General features: G+C 46.5%; 1 protein-coding gene across 1 annotated transcript in view; it reads right to left on the bottom strand.

Annotated features, from left to right (window-relative positions):
• The window catches only part of NCK2 (NCK adaptor protein 2), a 146,563-nt gene that overhangs the window by 104,962 nt on the left and 26,240 nt on the right, over positions 1-15,361 (bottom strand). The window lies entirely within an intron of this gene.

The raw sequence follows: 15,361 nt of genomic DNA, 5'->3' as shown, positions 1-15,361 counted from the left end.
GATAAAGAACATAGAAATAAGTCAGACAAAATGTAGGGAGCCCTATGAGAAGGCACCTTGGAAAGGTTAGGAAGTTCTGCTTCCTCGGCCAACAAGCCTTACATAAGCTACGTTAACACTATAACACAGAGTACAACAATATATGCACATGGATGAATACTCAAAATATGCATTCTTATATTACTTGTAAAGCAGTAGTAGTTTCAGAATATTTAGTCTGTTAATAAGAAAAGTTAATCTAGAGTTTGATGACAAGTATATAAACCAGAGGAAAAAAGAAACCTACACAAACATCAAAGACTGAAAGCTCACAATCCAAATGAAGCTGACAGAAATGGTGGCAAACAGAACTGCCCTCTCCTTTTCACGCACTTGCTGAAGAGAATTTCCCGGGAAGAGTAGTCTCTGGGGCGCACGATTCCTGTAACAAATGACAGCAATAGTCCGTTTTCTAACCTTCACCTCCAATTCATGTAACTCAAAACTGGTCTCCTTCCTCTCAACCAACCCACTTCCAAACACCAAAATTCAATTAAAAGTGAAAAGAAAGTCAGTACTAAGAACATTAATAAAAACTTTTCAATTACAGTTTACATTCAGTATTATTTGTATTAGTTTAAAGTGTGTAGCATAGTGACTAGACAATCATGTACTTACAAAGTCATCCCCCTGATATTTCCAGTATCCACTTGACACCATGCAGTTATCACAACATTATTAACTATACAGGAGTGGACAAAAATAGATTTACAGTTGTTCCTATGGAAAAATAAGAACAACACGAGACTAAACTGTTTCACCTAGTCACAACTGTGAACATGCCTTTGCCCACCCCTGTATTCCCTATGCTGAACTTTACATCCTGTAACTATTTTTCAACATTTATTTTTAGAGAGAGGGGAAGGGAGGGAGAAAGAGAAGGAGAGAAACATCTAGAGAACATCCATTAGTTGCCTCTCATATGCCCCCAACTGGGGACCTGACCTGCAACCCAGACATGTGCCCTGACCAGGAATAGAACCAGCAACCTTCTGGTTTGCAGGGACAATGCCCAGCCTACTGAGCCACACCAGTCAGGAACAGTGACTATTTTGTAAGTATCAATTTGAATTTCTTAATTCCTTCAACTTTTTCACATGGTCCCCTAACCCCACGCCCCTCTGGCAACTGTCTGTTCTCTATGACTATGCATCTGTTTCTATTGTGTTTGCTCCTTTATTCTGTTCTTTAGATTCTACATATAAGTGAAGTAACTGACTTATTTCACTGAACATAACATCCTGTAGGTCCACCCACGCTGTTGCAAATAGTAAGATTTCAATCCTTTTTATGGCCCAATCCTTTTATATTCCTCTGTGTGTGTGTGTGTGAGTGTGTGTGTGTGTGTGTGTGTGTGTGTGTATGCCAACACTTTTTAACCACTTATCTACTAATGGGCACTTGGCTGCTTCTAAATCTTAGCTATTGTAAATAATAATACTATGAACACTGGGGTACATAGGTTTTTTTGAATTGGCGTTTCGGGATTCTTAGGGTATAATCCCAGCAGTGGAACCATTGGGTCAAAGGCAGTTCCACTTTTAGGTTCTGAGGAAGTTCCATACTGTTTACCACAGTGGCTGCACCAGTCTGCATTCCAGCAACAGTGCACTAGAGCTACCTTTTCTCCACATCCATGCCAGATCCTGTTATTTATTGATTTATTGATGATAACCATTCTGACAGGTATAAGGTGGTATCTCATTGTGGTTTTAGTTTGCATTTCTCTGTTAGTAACAGTGAACATCGTTTCATATGGCCATTTGTATATCCTCTTTGGAGAAGTGTCTGTACAGGTCCTCATTTTTCAACTGGATTGTCTTTTGTTTTGGGGTTTTTTTTTGGTGTTGAGTTGTATGAGAACATTGTACACAGCCAACGCCCTCATTTTTGCATCCAGAGACAAGCAGATCCAATCTAGAAAGAACTTCATCCCAAATTGGATTTGCCTGGTCAGGGAGTAAAGGAGTACAGGAGTCCCAGGTCCATTCAGTCCTCCAAAAAGCCGGCAACCTAGAGTCAGGGATGTGTGTGTGGTTCTCATCGCAGAGCAATCAAGCTCCCCTAGAAGTACAAGCTCCTCTCACAGACAGGTACAGGACTCGGTGTCCCCATCCCACTCAGTCCCCACTGTCGAGGAAAGAGAGGAGGGGTCCCCGTGTCCTGCACAAAGGATCCTGTCTGGCAAGATGCCCTCATGGGAGGGGTGGGGGGGCTGGAGGTAATCTACCTCCTACGCCCGTAAGGCGCAACTCCCCTGCAGTGACGGGCCAGTGAGACTCACTGCACTAGTCTGCTCTGGCTGCCATAAGTAAATACTGCTGAATGAAGTGTTAAAGAACCGAAATTTGCCCTGGCTGGGTGGCTAAGTTGGCTGAAGTGTCATCCCGAACACCAAGAGGCTGTGGGTTCAATCCCTGGTCAAGGAACGTATGGGAGGCAAGCAATCAATGTTTCTTATATCAGCCTTCCTTCCTTCCCTTTCTCCCTCTTTCTCTTGCCTCCCCACCTCCCTCCCTCTCTTTCTCTAAAAATCAGTAAATATATCCTGAGTATTAAAAAAGAGAACAGAAATTCATTTTCTCAGTTTTGGTGGCCGGACATCCCAGATCAAGGGGTCAGTGATCTGATTCCTGCTGTGGGCTCTGCTCCTGGCTGCCACACCTTCTCACTGTGCCCTCACACAGTATAAAGAGAGCAAGTTCTCTGGTGCTCTTCTCATAAGGACACTCAACCTACTGGATCAGGGCCCCAACCTTATGTACTTATTTAACTTTCCTTACGTCCTTAGAGGCCCCCGCCCCCAAATACTGCTGCAGTGGAGGTTGAGGCTTCAACATGAACGTTGGGGAAGACACGTTTCAGCCCATAACACTCCTAGGTGGGGAGCTGGCCCAAGGCAATAGGACCAACTGCATCAGAGCTGAGGCCCAATCATCACTCCCACCTTCCACTGCACTGGGCTGGCCTTCCCAGGCTAGAGCACAGCACTGGTGGTCTCTTTCACAGGTGGGAAGGGAGCACTCAGAAGAGAGCAAGATTGGAGCCCAGGGGAGGGGTGGGAGGTGGGGGAAGGGGTAAGGTGCAAACCAAAGAGGCCAGAGGCCAGGACTAGAAGAGAGAGAAAAAAAATAAGACAGAAGTCCCACCCTGGGACCTAGGGTGGGTCAGGCCTGGCTGCAGCCCACCAGGGGCAGACATTACTCCCGAAACCTCACTAGGAGCTGGCAAAACCAGGTTCTTTACAAAAGGGTTAAGTTAATGTTCACAGTCCTGAGTTGAAGGAATCCCCCAGCATCTTGTACCTAGAGAGAAATAAAGACCCTAGTGAAGGTCCAGGCCAACCCCAAGTCTGGAGGTAAAGTGTCCAAACCCAGAGACCTTTCTGGACTGACCTGAACCAGTCCTCCTAGCCTGTACCCAACCTGCCTACTTGCTGTTTTGAGAGCCTGGCCTGGCACAAGCAAGTGCTCAGTTAACGATGTCTGGTGTTATCACACAGACTCAGAATAAGTATTATTTCTTTGGTATCAGAACCATTTGAATACATATCTCTTTCTTCCCTATACTGAGTGCTAAGACTGTAATTTACCATTCCATTCACAATCTAGCCATGGTGCCCTAGGCCCAGGCAGAAGAAATGATCAGTAAAAGGTTGAATGAATGGATTAATTAACTGATAAGAGAAATATACAACGAAAAGGACATGAAAATAAGGCAAATAAGGCAGAAGATAAATGAAAATAGTGACAGATGGGCAAACAGTGAGCTTTTACCCATACATATGAAAAAAAAGCAAAAAAAAAAAAAAGATAAAAGATAGTAGACAGAAAAAGGACAGCAGGGCTTAAATCATTTGTCTCTCCCTGGACCATGGGAGATGCATTTCACCACTACCAGCCATAACCCTTTATTTTCTTTATCACTCTAGATAAAAAGAAACAAACAGACACATCACTTACTGTGGATTAAGCATCCTGCACCTAGCTCTGCTAGGTGACATTTTGCTTATGACCAAGTTCTTCCATGCTTTTGTACGCAAAGCACAAAGGCAAACATTGTTGCACAGGGGAGCAGTGTGACCTCAGCCTCACCAGGGGAAGACCTCTGTGCTGGGCAGGAGGCCTGGGCCCCACACTCACTGGGGCAGCAGACCTTGGTGCTGAGCAGGAGGGCTGCTTCAGATAATGGGATATACTAGAGTGACACTGAGGCTGCTCAGATGAGCTCAGACAGCTTCCTCTCTACAGTGCTGCTTTAAATTTATTTAACCTCTCCCCTTAGGTTCACGGCAGGAAAATTGGTCTCTAGGTCCATTCAGGTTGTAAAAAGAATTAAACCAGGCAGCATTAAAGTATGGTTTTCTATTGGTTATTTTTTGATTGAGTGACTTTTGACTGTTTTATCTTTGGAATAAAAGGGATTTTTCTCACATGTTCCTCTACATGACGATATCAGGACTATTTTTTCCTAAGGCTACAGTTGTCTGAGGAGAAGAAAATTTCCAACCAGATTCTTTGGTGGGAGAGGAAGAGACGGTGTGACTCCTTCCTGGCTTGGAGACAAACAGCATGACCACCTCGGGCTCCCAGTGACACTACGGAGAACCAAGTCCAACTGCAGAAAGCATTTTGAATTGTGAGGCTGCCCAACTGCACTCAGGATTTCCTATGCAATCAGTATTTTAGGCTGAAATATTTGTGCTATTGTGAGAACACTGAAATGGAAAATGTCAGAAGCATTAGTGACCTAGGATCACTACCCTGCAGACTCCTTAGGTCCCAGAACAGGCTGACAGGCATCCCTTCCAGGGGCCAAATTTTTTTTCCCCTCATTTACAATTTTGATGGTGCTACAGTTTCCCCTAGATTAACTGAGAATTTTTTATGGAAAGCACGTATAATGGCTTGACCCATAAATGTGCTCCATGTAAATGTCAGTAGTTACTATTATAGAAATGATAAGAATACATTTATGCTCACCTATTTTGTAAAAACCTGAAAACCTCCTTACACCGCATACCCCTCCACCCGTCACCACTGGGATGTGGGAAGACAAGAATGACAAGCCATGACTTTGTGCAGTACCAGCACAGCTTCTGGTGCTGAGTAGAAGGACCAATGTTTCCTCAACTTAACACACCTCTTCAGTAAATAATTCAATAAAACCAGTACCAGCACTGACAGGCCTGAAAAGGCTGTTTTAAACAGCTTGCTATGTAAGCAAATTATTCCCTCCTCTCCCCTCCACCCCAAGCTCAAAAAGCAGGTGGAAATACTTCTCACTGCATCTGCCAATGGACTAGAAACAGGGATGGCAAATCTCTACTAAACACAGTAAACACTTTCCTGAATAAAGATGGATTACATCACTGTCAAATGCCAGGCAATGAATTGCACTCACCCTACAGACAGGAGCTGCAGCCGAGCTGAAGGGCATCTATCTAATTACAAGGTGACCCTAAAACACACTGATGCTCTATCTTCTGCAGGGAAAGAGGGATTTCATTTTGTCCTGCAAATTCCAAATACATTCAAATTTCTGATGGTAACAAGGTTATAATATAAAGGGAAAAGAAAAATGACTCCTATTTTCTGGAAAGAAAACCCCTCGTTATGGAGTCACCTCTGCAGGAAACCACATACATCATGAGCTCAGGAAACAGGCTACCGTGATGTTTCACCCTACAAAAAGAGTTGGGGTTTTCACTTTTAATCTTTCACTAGAGAAAAATATAATCAGAACATATTTATGTAGGACCGTTACTTGGAATATTTATTGGGTTTCTTTGTGCCAATGTATTTTATAATCCTTAAACAAGCAACGTGAAAAAAAAATACAGCATTATTTGCCACTAAGGGCTGCCTCCCTAGTCATTCCACCCCCTGTGGAACTACTTACCTATCAACACATGCCATTTGGGTGTGCAAAGTTTACAACCAGCAAGAAAGGCCAGCTCAGACAGTTAACTCTGCATCACACTATTTTTACCCTAAATAAAAAGCATGTTATACAACAGAATCCCAGAACATGGGCCCCATTTAATTATTCACTCTACCTAAATTGTATCATATGCAACTCAAATCAACCCTTGGAACACTTAACATCTAGGTAACATCTAAGCAGAAACAAATTAATACAGAGAGCCAGCCATGCCCCCCAAAAGTCTGTTTAAAACTTTATTCTTCTCCCTCAATTCCATCTATCCATTCCCTCATTATAACCTATTCTTTCAAAATATCTGGGTGATTCACTCCGTTCCCTCCATTCCTGGTGTCATTTACAAAAAACTTAAAGAAGCTGAGCCTATACACCCTCAAGAATCAGAACATCAGCCAATGTCTCTGTGCTCCGTGCATGCCAAACACTGTTCTGAGTGCTTTCTGCATACACTAACTAGTGTGTTGCATCCTGTCACTGACCCATTTTCCTGGTGGGGAAAGTAAGGTTTGAGCAGTGCTAAGTGCTGGAGGGTAAGGACAGCCCTGGAAGGCATTCTGGATCTAGCACCCTCACTTTGAAGCCACCCAAGCTGTCAATCCCACAGAGACCACCAAGTCAAGGCCTGGATCCCCATGGACTCGCCTCCCAAATGCTCCCTGATCTACCATTTCTGCTTCCATTTCCCCACCCTGAGTCCTCAAATGTCCAGGCTTGGCTTAGGCCACTGCTCACAAGACTCCAGCACTGACTCGACCCACCTACTCTCTACCTTGTCTGAAGAGTTTCTCTCCTGACAACCAGGGTCTTGTGGTACATGGTGGTCCCAGGATGGCAGCTGAGTGTCCCTAGTGAGATCCCAACACTGAGAAGAGAGCAATGGCACCTGCACACTGGATACTGGCAGGCCACAAAGATCACATGCACAAATATGCACCAGTCACACTATGTGCTCAGAGGAAACCCAGACGTGGGATGAGGGTAGGTAGGGGGAGCTCCTCCCCAACCATTTGGCAGACCCCTCTGTGGAGCCAAAGTCACTGCTATCCAGGACCACCTTCAATAGCCTACATCTCTTCCATTCTGTCCCCCAAGAGAGCTTTACTGATGCACATTCAAGGTGACCGCTCAGCCCACTACCCTTCCCATCAGGCCTGGCCCTGCCAGCACCTGTGAGGCAGGCAGTAGCAGCAGTGATGGGGACAAGTCAGCCTTCGACCCAGAGGTGGGGGAGACCAGGATCCGCGAAGCAAACACACATTGCCAATTTCTGTGCTCCTTTGTAAGAATGTTCAGAAAGGTCATCTCACATTTGTGAAAACAGGCTAGCTTTCACGAACAGAGGACTAGATCAGACAAGCCAGTATTTCTCCCTCCTTCACCACCATGACAACCGAAGGATAAAATGCACATTAAACGTAGTAAGGTCAGCATCACCATCATCATTACCAACTGTGGTTGTAGGGTCCCAGTGATGTAAGTGACAAACCAGATTGTATTTTATTATTGGCTTAGCATCAACACATTGAAGGGGTCAACAGGACCCACAGTTTTGCCCTGATGCCTGTGGTGAGCATTTGCAGAAGCCATGGTGGCGATCCCAAGCACATCTGGCAAGCAGTGCACACTCCTGGTACTGGGGCAACCTGAGTGTCAGACCAGCCCCGAGAGCAGAGGAGGGGCTTGTGCTGGATGCCCACACTGTGTCAGGAGCATCTGTACAGACTCAGGAGTTCCTCTTGATCCCCACAGTACTGACGGGGTGGAGTCGGGACGCGACAGGCCGTGGGACCTAGGGCTGAATCAAGGCATGCCCAGAGTGGGGGCAACATCACTGACCAGAGAAACAGCAACCGTCCAGCCCGGGGGTTACAGGCCAGTCAGCCCTCCTGTACTGGGCCTAGTTTACTGTTGCAATTAAAAAAAATAAAAACACCAAACCTCACTAATTAGAAATGTAAAACCAAACAAACTAAATAATCCCCAAAGTCCCCTTCAGCTTATAAATGTGCCCTTGTAGTGCCTGTGATCAGCAAGAAGTGCTGATGACATCACCTACAGATGTGAACTGAAAAAGCCGTTTTCCTAACAGCAGTCTTCCATTTTCAGCCTAATCAATGAGCACAGTACTAGTTCATACCTAACAGTACTTTAAAAAAAGATTTTATTTATTTATTTTTGGAGAGGGGAAGGGAGAAAGAGAGGGATGTGATGGAGAAACACCGATCATTGCCTCTCCTACATGCCCCATTCAGGGACCAACCTGGCAACCCAGACACATGCCCTGACCAGGAATTGAACTGGTGGGATGATGCCCAACCAACTGAGCCACACCAGTCAAGGTTAAAAGTGTTCTTTCAAAAACTAACAAGTCCATCTTCAGCTCTTCTCATGTATGCATGCTAGAAATTCCTGACAGACAAGTACATCCAGTTCTGTTGATGACCAAATACAACTGACATGGTAGAATATGCAGGTTCTAAGTAACAGTTCTTGACAAACCTCGGTAACATGACAAGGATCAGTTCAAAGGGACACATCATTAAAGGCTGAGAGTAAGAAATACATGGCAGCTTGTACATAGCTTTCACTGGAAAGTAAAACAAACCCAAACTGTTTTTGGCTGACTATGGTATTGTTATTTACAGGAAAAGGATTTATCTAAAGTAACTGTGCGACAGACGCATGAATAGCCGAATGTCTTCTCTCCTAACAGATAGGAGGATGCTCTTCCACACGGAAGAGCCATGTTGCACCTGAAGTGGCTCCACAGTCATGGTCTCTGAGTTCATCTGTCTCACAGCAGTTATATCAGACACTTGGGAGAGGCCAGCATCTAACAGGTGAGCCAGGGCAATGCCAAGATGGCCACTGAGGAGGTTTAGATCAATGTTCTTTTTCACCTCCCAGCTCCACGCATCACAACAAGAAGACAGCTGGCGAGCCCCCAAACCAGTGACTGCTGCTGGCCGTTATGGAAAACTCCCAATGGAAAGCTGGGCCAGTGGCCCCTTCCCCAGCCCCAGACACATAGTTAGGAGGGCAGGCCTGTTCTACAGNGAGCCAGGGCAATGCCAAGATGGCCACTGAGGAGGTTTAGATCAATGTTCTTTTTCACCTCCCAGCTCCACGCATCACAACAAGAAGACAGCTGGTGAGCCCCCAAACCAGTGACTGCTGCTGGCCGTTATGGAAAACTCCCAATGGAAAGCTGGGCCAGTGGCCCCTTCCCCAGCCCCAGACACATAGTTAGGAGGGCAGGCCTGTTCTACAGAACACCTCCTTCCTCCCCACAAGGATGGACTGCTGATTGGCTCAAAGTAAACATCTGACCAAACTGGCCAAAGACCCTCCCCGAGGGGGGTTGAAATCAGAACAGTGCCGCTACTGGACACACACACTCCCAGCTGTTAATGGAGGCCATTTCCTACCACAGGTGCTAGAAAAGGGACAGCCAGTCTGCCACGCACACAGAGAGGCCTAGCTGAGAGATGGGGTGGGGTAGGGTGGGGGTGGCTTTCCAGGTCCCCTCTGCACCCCCTCAGCCCTGCACCCAGGCCCACAGGCCCGCCCACATCCCATCATCAGACGCTTCCCTTGGGACAACTCTTCCCTGGCTTCAGGGAGCACAGGAAGGTTGCTGTACCCGCCACCCTGGCAGCTCTCCAAGCACAACTGGAGAAGACGGAGGAAAGGTACGGATGCAAACAGAGAAGGAAGCTGGGAAGACACACCAAGTCCAGGTCTAGAACAAGAAAGCTTCCTGTTACTAGAAGAAGAGAAGCAAGGGCCGAATGGATCAGTGAGATCTGATTGCTGTGGCTTGACTTTTGTCAGCCATCACCCCAATGCCAATCTTCTCTTCAATAGTGAGCTAGGAAGTAGAGCTCGGCATTTCAAAATGCACAGTGGTTTCTGGCTTGACAATAGTGAGCAGTTCCGAGTCTTTACATAGCACCTGGATGTGAAATGCACTTTTGGGCACGCACTCAACACTCTCTACAGTCTAGTGGCGATGGAATTAACTTCTATTCATTTCCATTAGCCAAAGCTGGTCATGTTCAACTGTTTGTTTTTTATAACCTTGCCCTCCCTCACAACGGCTGTGAGCACAGTCTCCACATTACCTACCCATGGTCCATTCCTACTGATCCTCACATGAAGGGCTAACAGCAGCTATTTGCCCACCGCATGCCAGGTGGCACTGGGTCATTCCACTCCACCCACACTCCTGAGAGTCTCTATGCCAGATGTGGCCTGCAGGTGTCAGAAACACGGCCGTCTCTTCCGTATCACCAGGGTTGGAAACCAGAAGGCCACATTTCCTGGGCCCTTGCCAGACGAATTCTTGGTTAGGTGAATCCCTGCCAAAGAGAGGCCCTGGTGTAACACGAAGAGGCAGGAGAAAGGGCAAAACCTTGCCCTCCCTCACAACGGCTCATGGCCATGCCGATGCTGCAGCGGCCAAGTGGCTGCCAGCTCCAGTCGCCACTGAACTGGGCAGCCTCATCAGCTTGGGCTTCCTGCTAGGGGGCAGCAGGTGGAGAACACCCGCTTCTCCAGACCCAGGACAGCAGCAGCTTCCTCAGCTTCTGGTCTTTGGGTAACATGTATTCTCCCTGTGGCTCCTCTGGCTCTTTTGACATTTTTGTAACCATCCCTGCGCTAGATTCTGCCTGTCTGAAATACCTAAGAGATTCCTAGTTTCTTAACAGAGGCCCTGGAAGAGGGGGCCAGGAACAACCCACAGGCTAGAGTGCAGCAGAAGTCATCTGAAAAAAAGGTCAGCAGTGGTGACGCCCAGTTGAGTCAAAACATAAACACACCAGAGGGCTGTTCTGCTCCTCACCACCTGTCACCTGTGATCTGATTGCTAAAGGTCCCTGGAGCCTGAGCAGAGCTGACATCACCCTGCTGGGACAACTGAACTAGAACCAGCTGGGCGAATTGAGGAGGAACATCCTCCTCCATTCAACGACCAGGCATAGAAGAAATTCATAAGTTCCTTTTCCAGGTCATGTCCAAAAATGTCACAAAGGTCCTTGCTGTGCTAAGCGACAACCCTGGATACTCACAGTGCAGCAGTCCTCTATGGGCAGGGAGGCGAGCAGGCGGCAACACCTCCAGGTAGAAGCCCCCAACCACAGCAGGGCGACCCAGCCAGATAGATGGCCCTCTTGACATACGCACGGTGCCAGAGGGTCCTGATACCCTCCTCCAAACTTTCCTTGGATGCTCTCAGATGATGCTGACATTTCAAGATATTCAGAATGCTTATGGGAAAACAGGACGAAAACTTAGAAAACTAAGTGTTACAGAAAATCCAGGCCCTGTAACTGCCATAGCTAAAACAAAAGTTGGAGGTCTCCAACCCCAACACAGGACACAAAAGGGAAGTAAGAGCTGCTGGTGGCACCAGGCAGCAGAGCACAGGCCCGGACCCCCTGGGGAGGGCCCGAGAGCTGCACGTGGCCTTCCCCACACCCACTTCTCCCCAGAGGAGGCCTCCAGGAAGGGACATACATAATACTCTGCCAAACCAAGATATGATGGAACCATTTGCTTCAAATTATTCCCTTAGCAACTGATGGCCACCAACCATGCCTAATACTGGTTTGTTTGTTTTTTTGTAACTACAGAACCAAAGGGAACTTTTTTCTTAAATATTTGGAGTGATATTGGTTAATAAAATTATGTAGGTTTCAGGTGTATAATTCTACAACACACCATCTGTACACTGTACTGTGTGCTCACCATGCCAAGTTTCCTTCCAGCATCATTTATCCCCCCTACAGCCTTTTCAATCACTAGTGAGTCCAAGCTTCTCATTTACAAAGGAGGTTATGAGCATAACTAGTGTCCAAAAAAATTCACATTAAAAAAATCCAAGTGAATTTATGTAGATCCTGAAACTCACACATCTGGAGGCGTGTGTGCTTAGTTATACAAATGAGGCACTGAGGACAAAAGGGAAAAAAACTAATTTTCAAAAGGGTATAATTAGTTATTTTTCTCTTGAAAGGCAGTGTGAGGCAAGCAGCATCTTTGCCTATAGCAGAAGCTATTTAAGGTAAGCCATAAACTCATAAATAATGTTTAAATCCCAAGGGAAATGAGAAAGCACATATAAAGGTGCTACAATTGACAACTGAGAAAAATAAGCAAGTCAGAGGAAAAATAAATTTAAACAACCAATGTGAAGTTAAATTAAAAAAATTACATTCTGGTTAAAAGTAACACCAGGAAGCAGTACCTAGCCAGAATTTGCTGTGCAGCCAATGGCTGCACAGGGGAGGCACCTGCGGGAAGACAGACATGAACGAGCAAGCAGGCCCTGGGCTCCTGCTGAAGTTGGTACTGTGCCTGCAACAGCTCAGGATACTGTTCTCTGTACTTCAAAGTGTTCCATTACGGAAAATTAAAAATCCATATAAAAACAAGCAAATTCCACAAAATGTGAACCCCCTGTGCCACACACAGTGCAAATTACTTAGCATAAGACTGACATGTAAACACCACCCCTCAATGAATGTCATTTATTATTTTTTACAAAATAAAGTTAAGCCAAGTCAGATCACAAGGTATTCAGATGATGTGGCATGACTTAACTTCTAAACAGATCAATCTGGTAATGGTTTTAGAAAGTCTTTTTTTCCCAATTATATATCAAGTAAAACTTCTTAAGCCATATCTCACTAGATAACCACATAACTGAAAAGAAATGCAGCCTCAGAGATAAGGCACTGTGTGTCGCTGAACCAGTGCCCCACACACGCCTCATAAGAGTCGCTAAATAAATGTGAGCTTCAAAAGGGTTGTTGTAATGCCCAGGGAGGACTCAGAAGACTTGAGACGCGACCTCTGACCTCCCCTAAGTGGGACACCCTAGCAGTCAGGCCTATAATGCGGTTACTGCCCCTAGCCACAGGGCATGAGCCCACCCTGGTCCCCTACCCTAACAGACAATGGAATTGGGCTCTGGGACCAGATATACTACTTCAGGGACTCACACAACAAGACACAAAATGGACCCTATACTCTTCACAAGTGGGCAACCCAATTCTGACCAATATGTCAATTTTGTTTTTGTTCAAACAGAAAATACTGAGATTCAATCATACCACCATCACACAGGGCAGAGTAAGAGGCTGCGGCAGGGGGCAGAGGTTCTGAGCTGCTGTGTGGAGGACTCGGGGGACTCAAAGCACCTCACTGAGACACCTCTAGGGTTAGGAATCCTAGATGTGCATTTCACTTGGTGTCTCCGATCCAAATATAGGCTCTCCCCCGACTCCCACCTAAACCTGTTAAAGAAATGATTACTGAACTACCCAGAAGCAAAACTAGGAGGCAACACTACCACCTGTCCTCTAAGAAGCCACTGGGCTGGCCTTCTCCACGGCAGGACCCCCAGGACCTAAAACAGCATTTGGCACAGAGTAGGTGCTCAAATACTTGCTGAATAGCTGACTGAAGCTTCACAGCTTTCAAGGAAAACACACTGCACACAAGGAAGCCAGAACATTTAAGAAATGAACTGCAATGTGCCAAAGGGACCCTGCTATGGTCTGAATGTTTGTGTCCTCAAAATTCATGTCAAAATCCCAACCCCTGAAGTGATGCTATTAGGATGTGGTGCTTATGGGATTGATTAGGTCATGAGAGAGGAGCCCTCAAAGATGAAATTAGTGCTCTCATGAAAGGGATCCCACACAGCTCCCTAGCTCACTTTCTACCATGTGAGGACACAAGAAGCCCATGACCAGAAGATTACCCTCACCTGAACATGCTGGTACCCAGACCTCAGACTTACAGCCTCCAGAACTGTGAGCAGCACATTACGCTGTTTACAATCTTCGGGTCTATGGTATTTGAGTGCTACAGGACTTGGGGAAGGAGAAGGCAGATTTAAGTGTGAAGTGGCACCACAGGGGTCTTTCTACTGAACTTGAAGTTACCAGCTCAGCAGGTTACATATATGCTGTAGATGGTCACAGCACAGCACGGGAAACAAGGGAGCGCTGCGGCAAAGATGTGGCATGAGCAAGCCAGGATGGCGCGTGACCGGATGGCGTGTGACCGGATGGTGGGAAAGGGCTGCCAGAGCCGACAGCCAGAAACCCAGTGCTGGGGGTCAGGAGAAACATGCACATGCTGAAACAGGAGTTCAGGGAGATGCCCCGGGTGACGCTGGATCCAAGATGACACCAAGGGGCTCTTGCTGTGAAAATGGGAGAGGAATAAGAAGCCAATTCCAGAAGAAAAAAAAAAAGAGTTCAGGAAACAAAACTCTAGTAGGAAGTTAGAATGCCTCTGCACTCCCAAAATCAGTGACAGCAGTTTTGCTATTTTCCTTTTGTACCCTGTACGATAATGACCCAGTGCTAAGCCCACAGTGACACTCAAGCCCCAGCTCAGTGTAACTGTGACTCCAACGCTGGGGGTGGGGGGCGGGGCAGGGGGGATGGGGATCTAGGCCAGGGATGAAGCTATCTGAAGGATGGAACAGAAGGTGACAGGGGCTCAACTGAGAACCTGGACAGTGCCCACATTCACTAGGAAGAAAGAAAGGAATGTTTCGTTTCCCTGGGCATTAACTTCACTAAGACACAGGCAGATGAGGTAGGACATTTAGTTCTATTCATTCCAATGGGTTGGAAGGTTCTCTTTGGGCACTAAGTAAGCAAGCTGAGTGTTTGAGCTGGACCTTGAGAGAGTTAAAATCAACAACAGTCTAAATCCGTGGTTCTTAAACTCAGGGCCAGAAAGGTCAAGAATTCCAAAGAGGCTCCAAGAGGCTGTTAGGAAAATACCCTTAAGAAACAGCAGCACTCACCATTTCCTCCCTACCCCACCGGAGACCAACCGCCCCAGGTGAGCAGGACTCCCCACCCTGGAGCTGCAGGCAGTCTGGAAGATGGCGCAGCTTACATGCTGTAGCTTGCACAGACTTCAAGCAAAAGAGCTGATGTACGCATCCACGCTGCCTAATTTTGGGAGGGTGGTTGAGAGAAAATGGAAAAGTAGGCCCTCAAACTACCCTGGAAGAGAGAAAGTCAGGTGGAGAAAGCGTGTAGGCACAGCTGCAAGGAAAAACAGGTTTGAGTGATGGAAAGCCTGATCAAGGAAAGGAGGCTTGGACACCAGAAGGACTTTTACTTCAAACAGAAAAACATGTTAAAAATAGTGGCAAGCAGTGTTCCAAGGTATGTGCTTTTTCTAGGCAGGCTGATGAAGTCAAAGCAAGTCTCAATAGCTCCTGTTACTGACTGCATGTTTATTTTCCCCAGATCCATATGTTGAACACCTAATCCCCAGGTGATGCCTTTGGGAGGCAATTACAGGTCTAGCTGAGGCCATGAGAGTGCAGCCCCCATGATGG

This window comes from Sturnira hondurensis, unplaced genomic scaffold (genome assembly GCF_014824575.4).
Source record: "Sturnira hondurensis isolate 20B ecotype Veracruz unplaced genomic scaffold, ASM1482457v3 Scaffold0008480, whole genome shotgun sequence".
In the NCBI taxonomy this organism is placed as follows: domain Eukaryota; kingdom Metazoa; phylum Chordata; class Mammalia; order Chiroptera; family Phyllostomidae; genus Sturnira; species Sturnira hondurensis.
The sequence above is the reverse complement of the archived record's forward strand: the minus strand, read 5'-3'. Positions and strand labels throughout refer to the sequence as shown.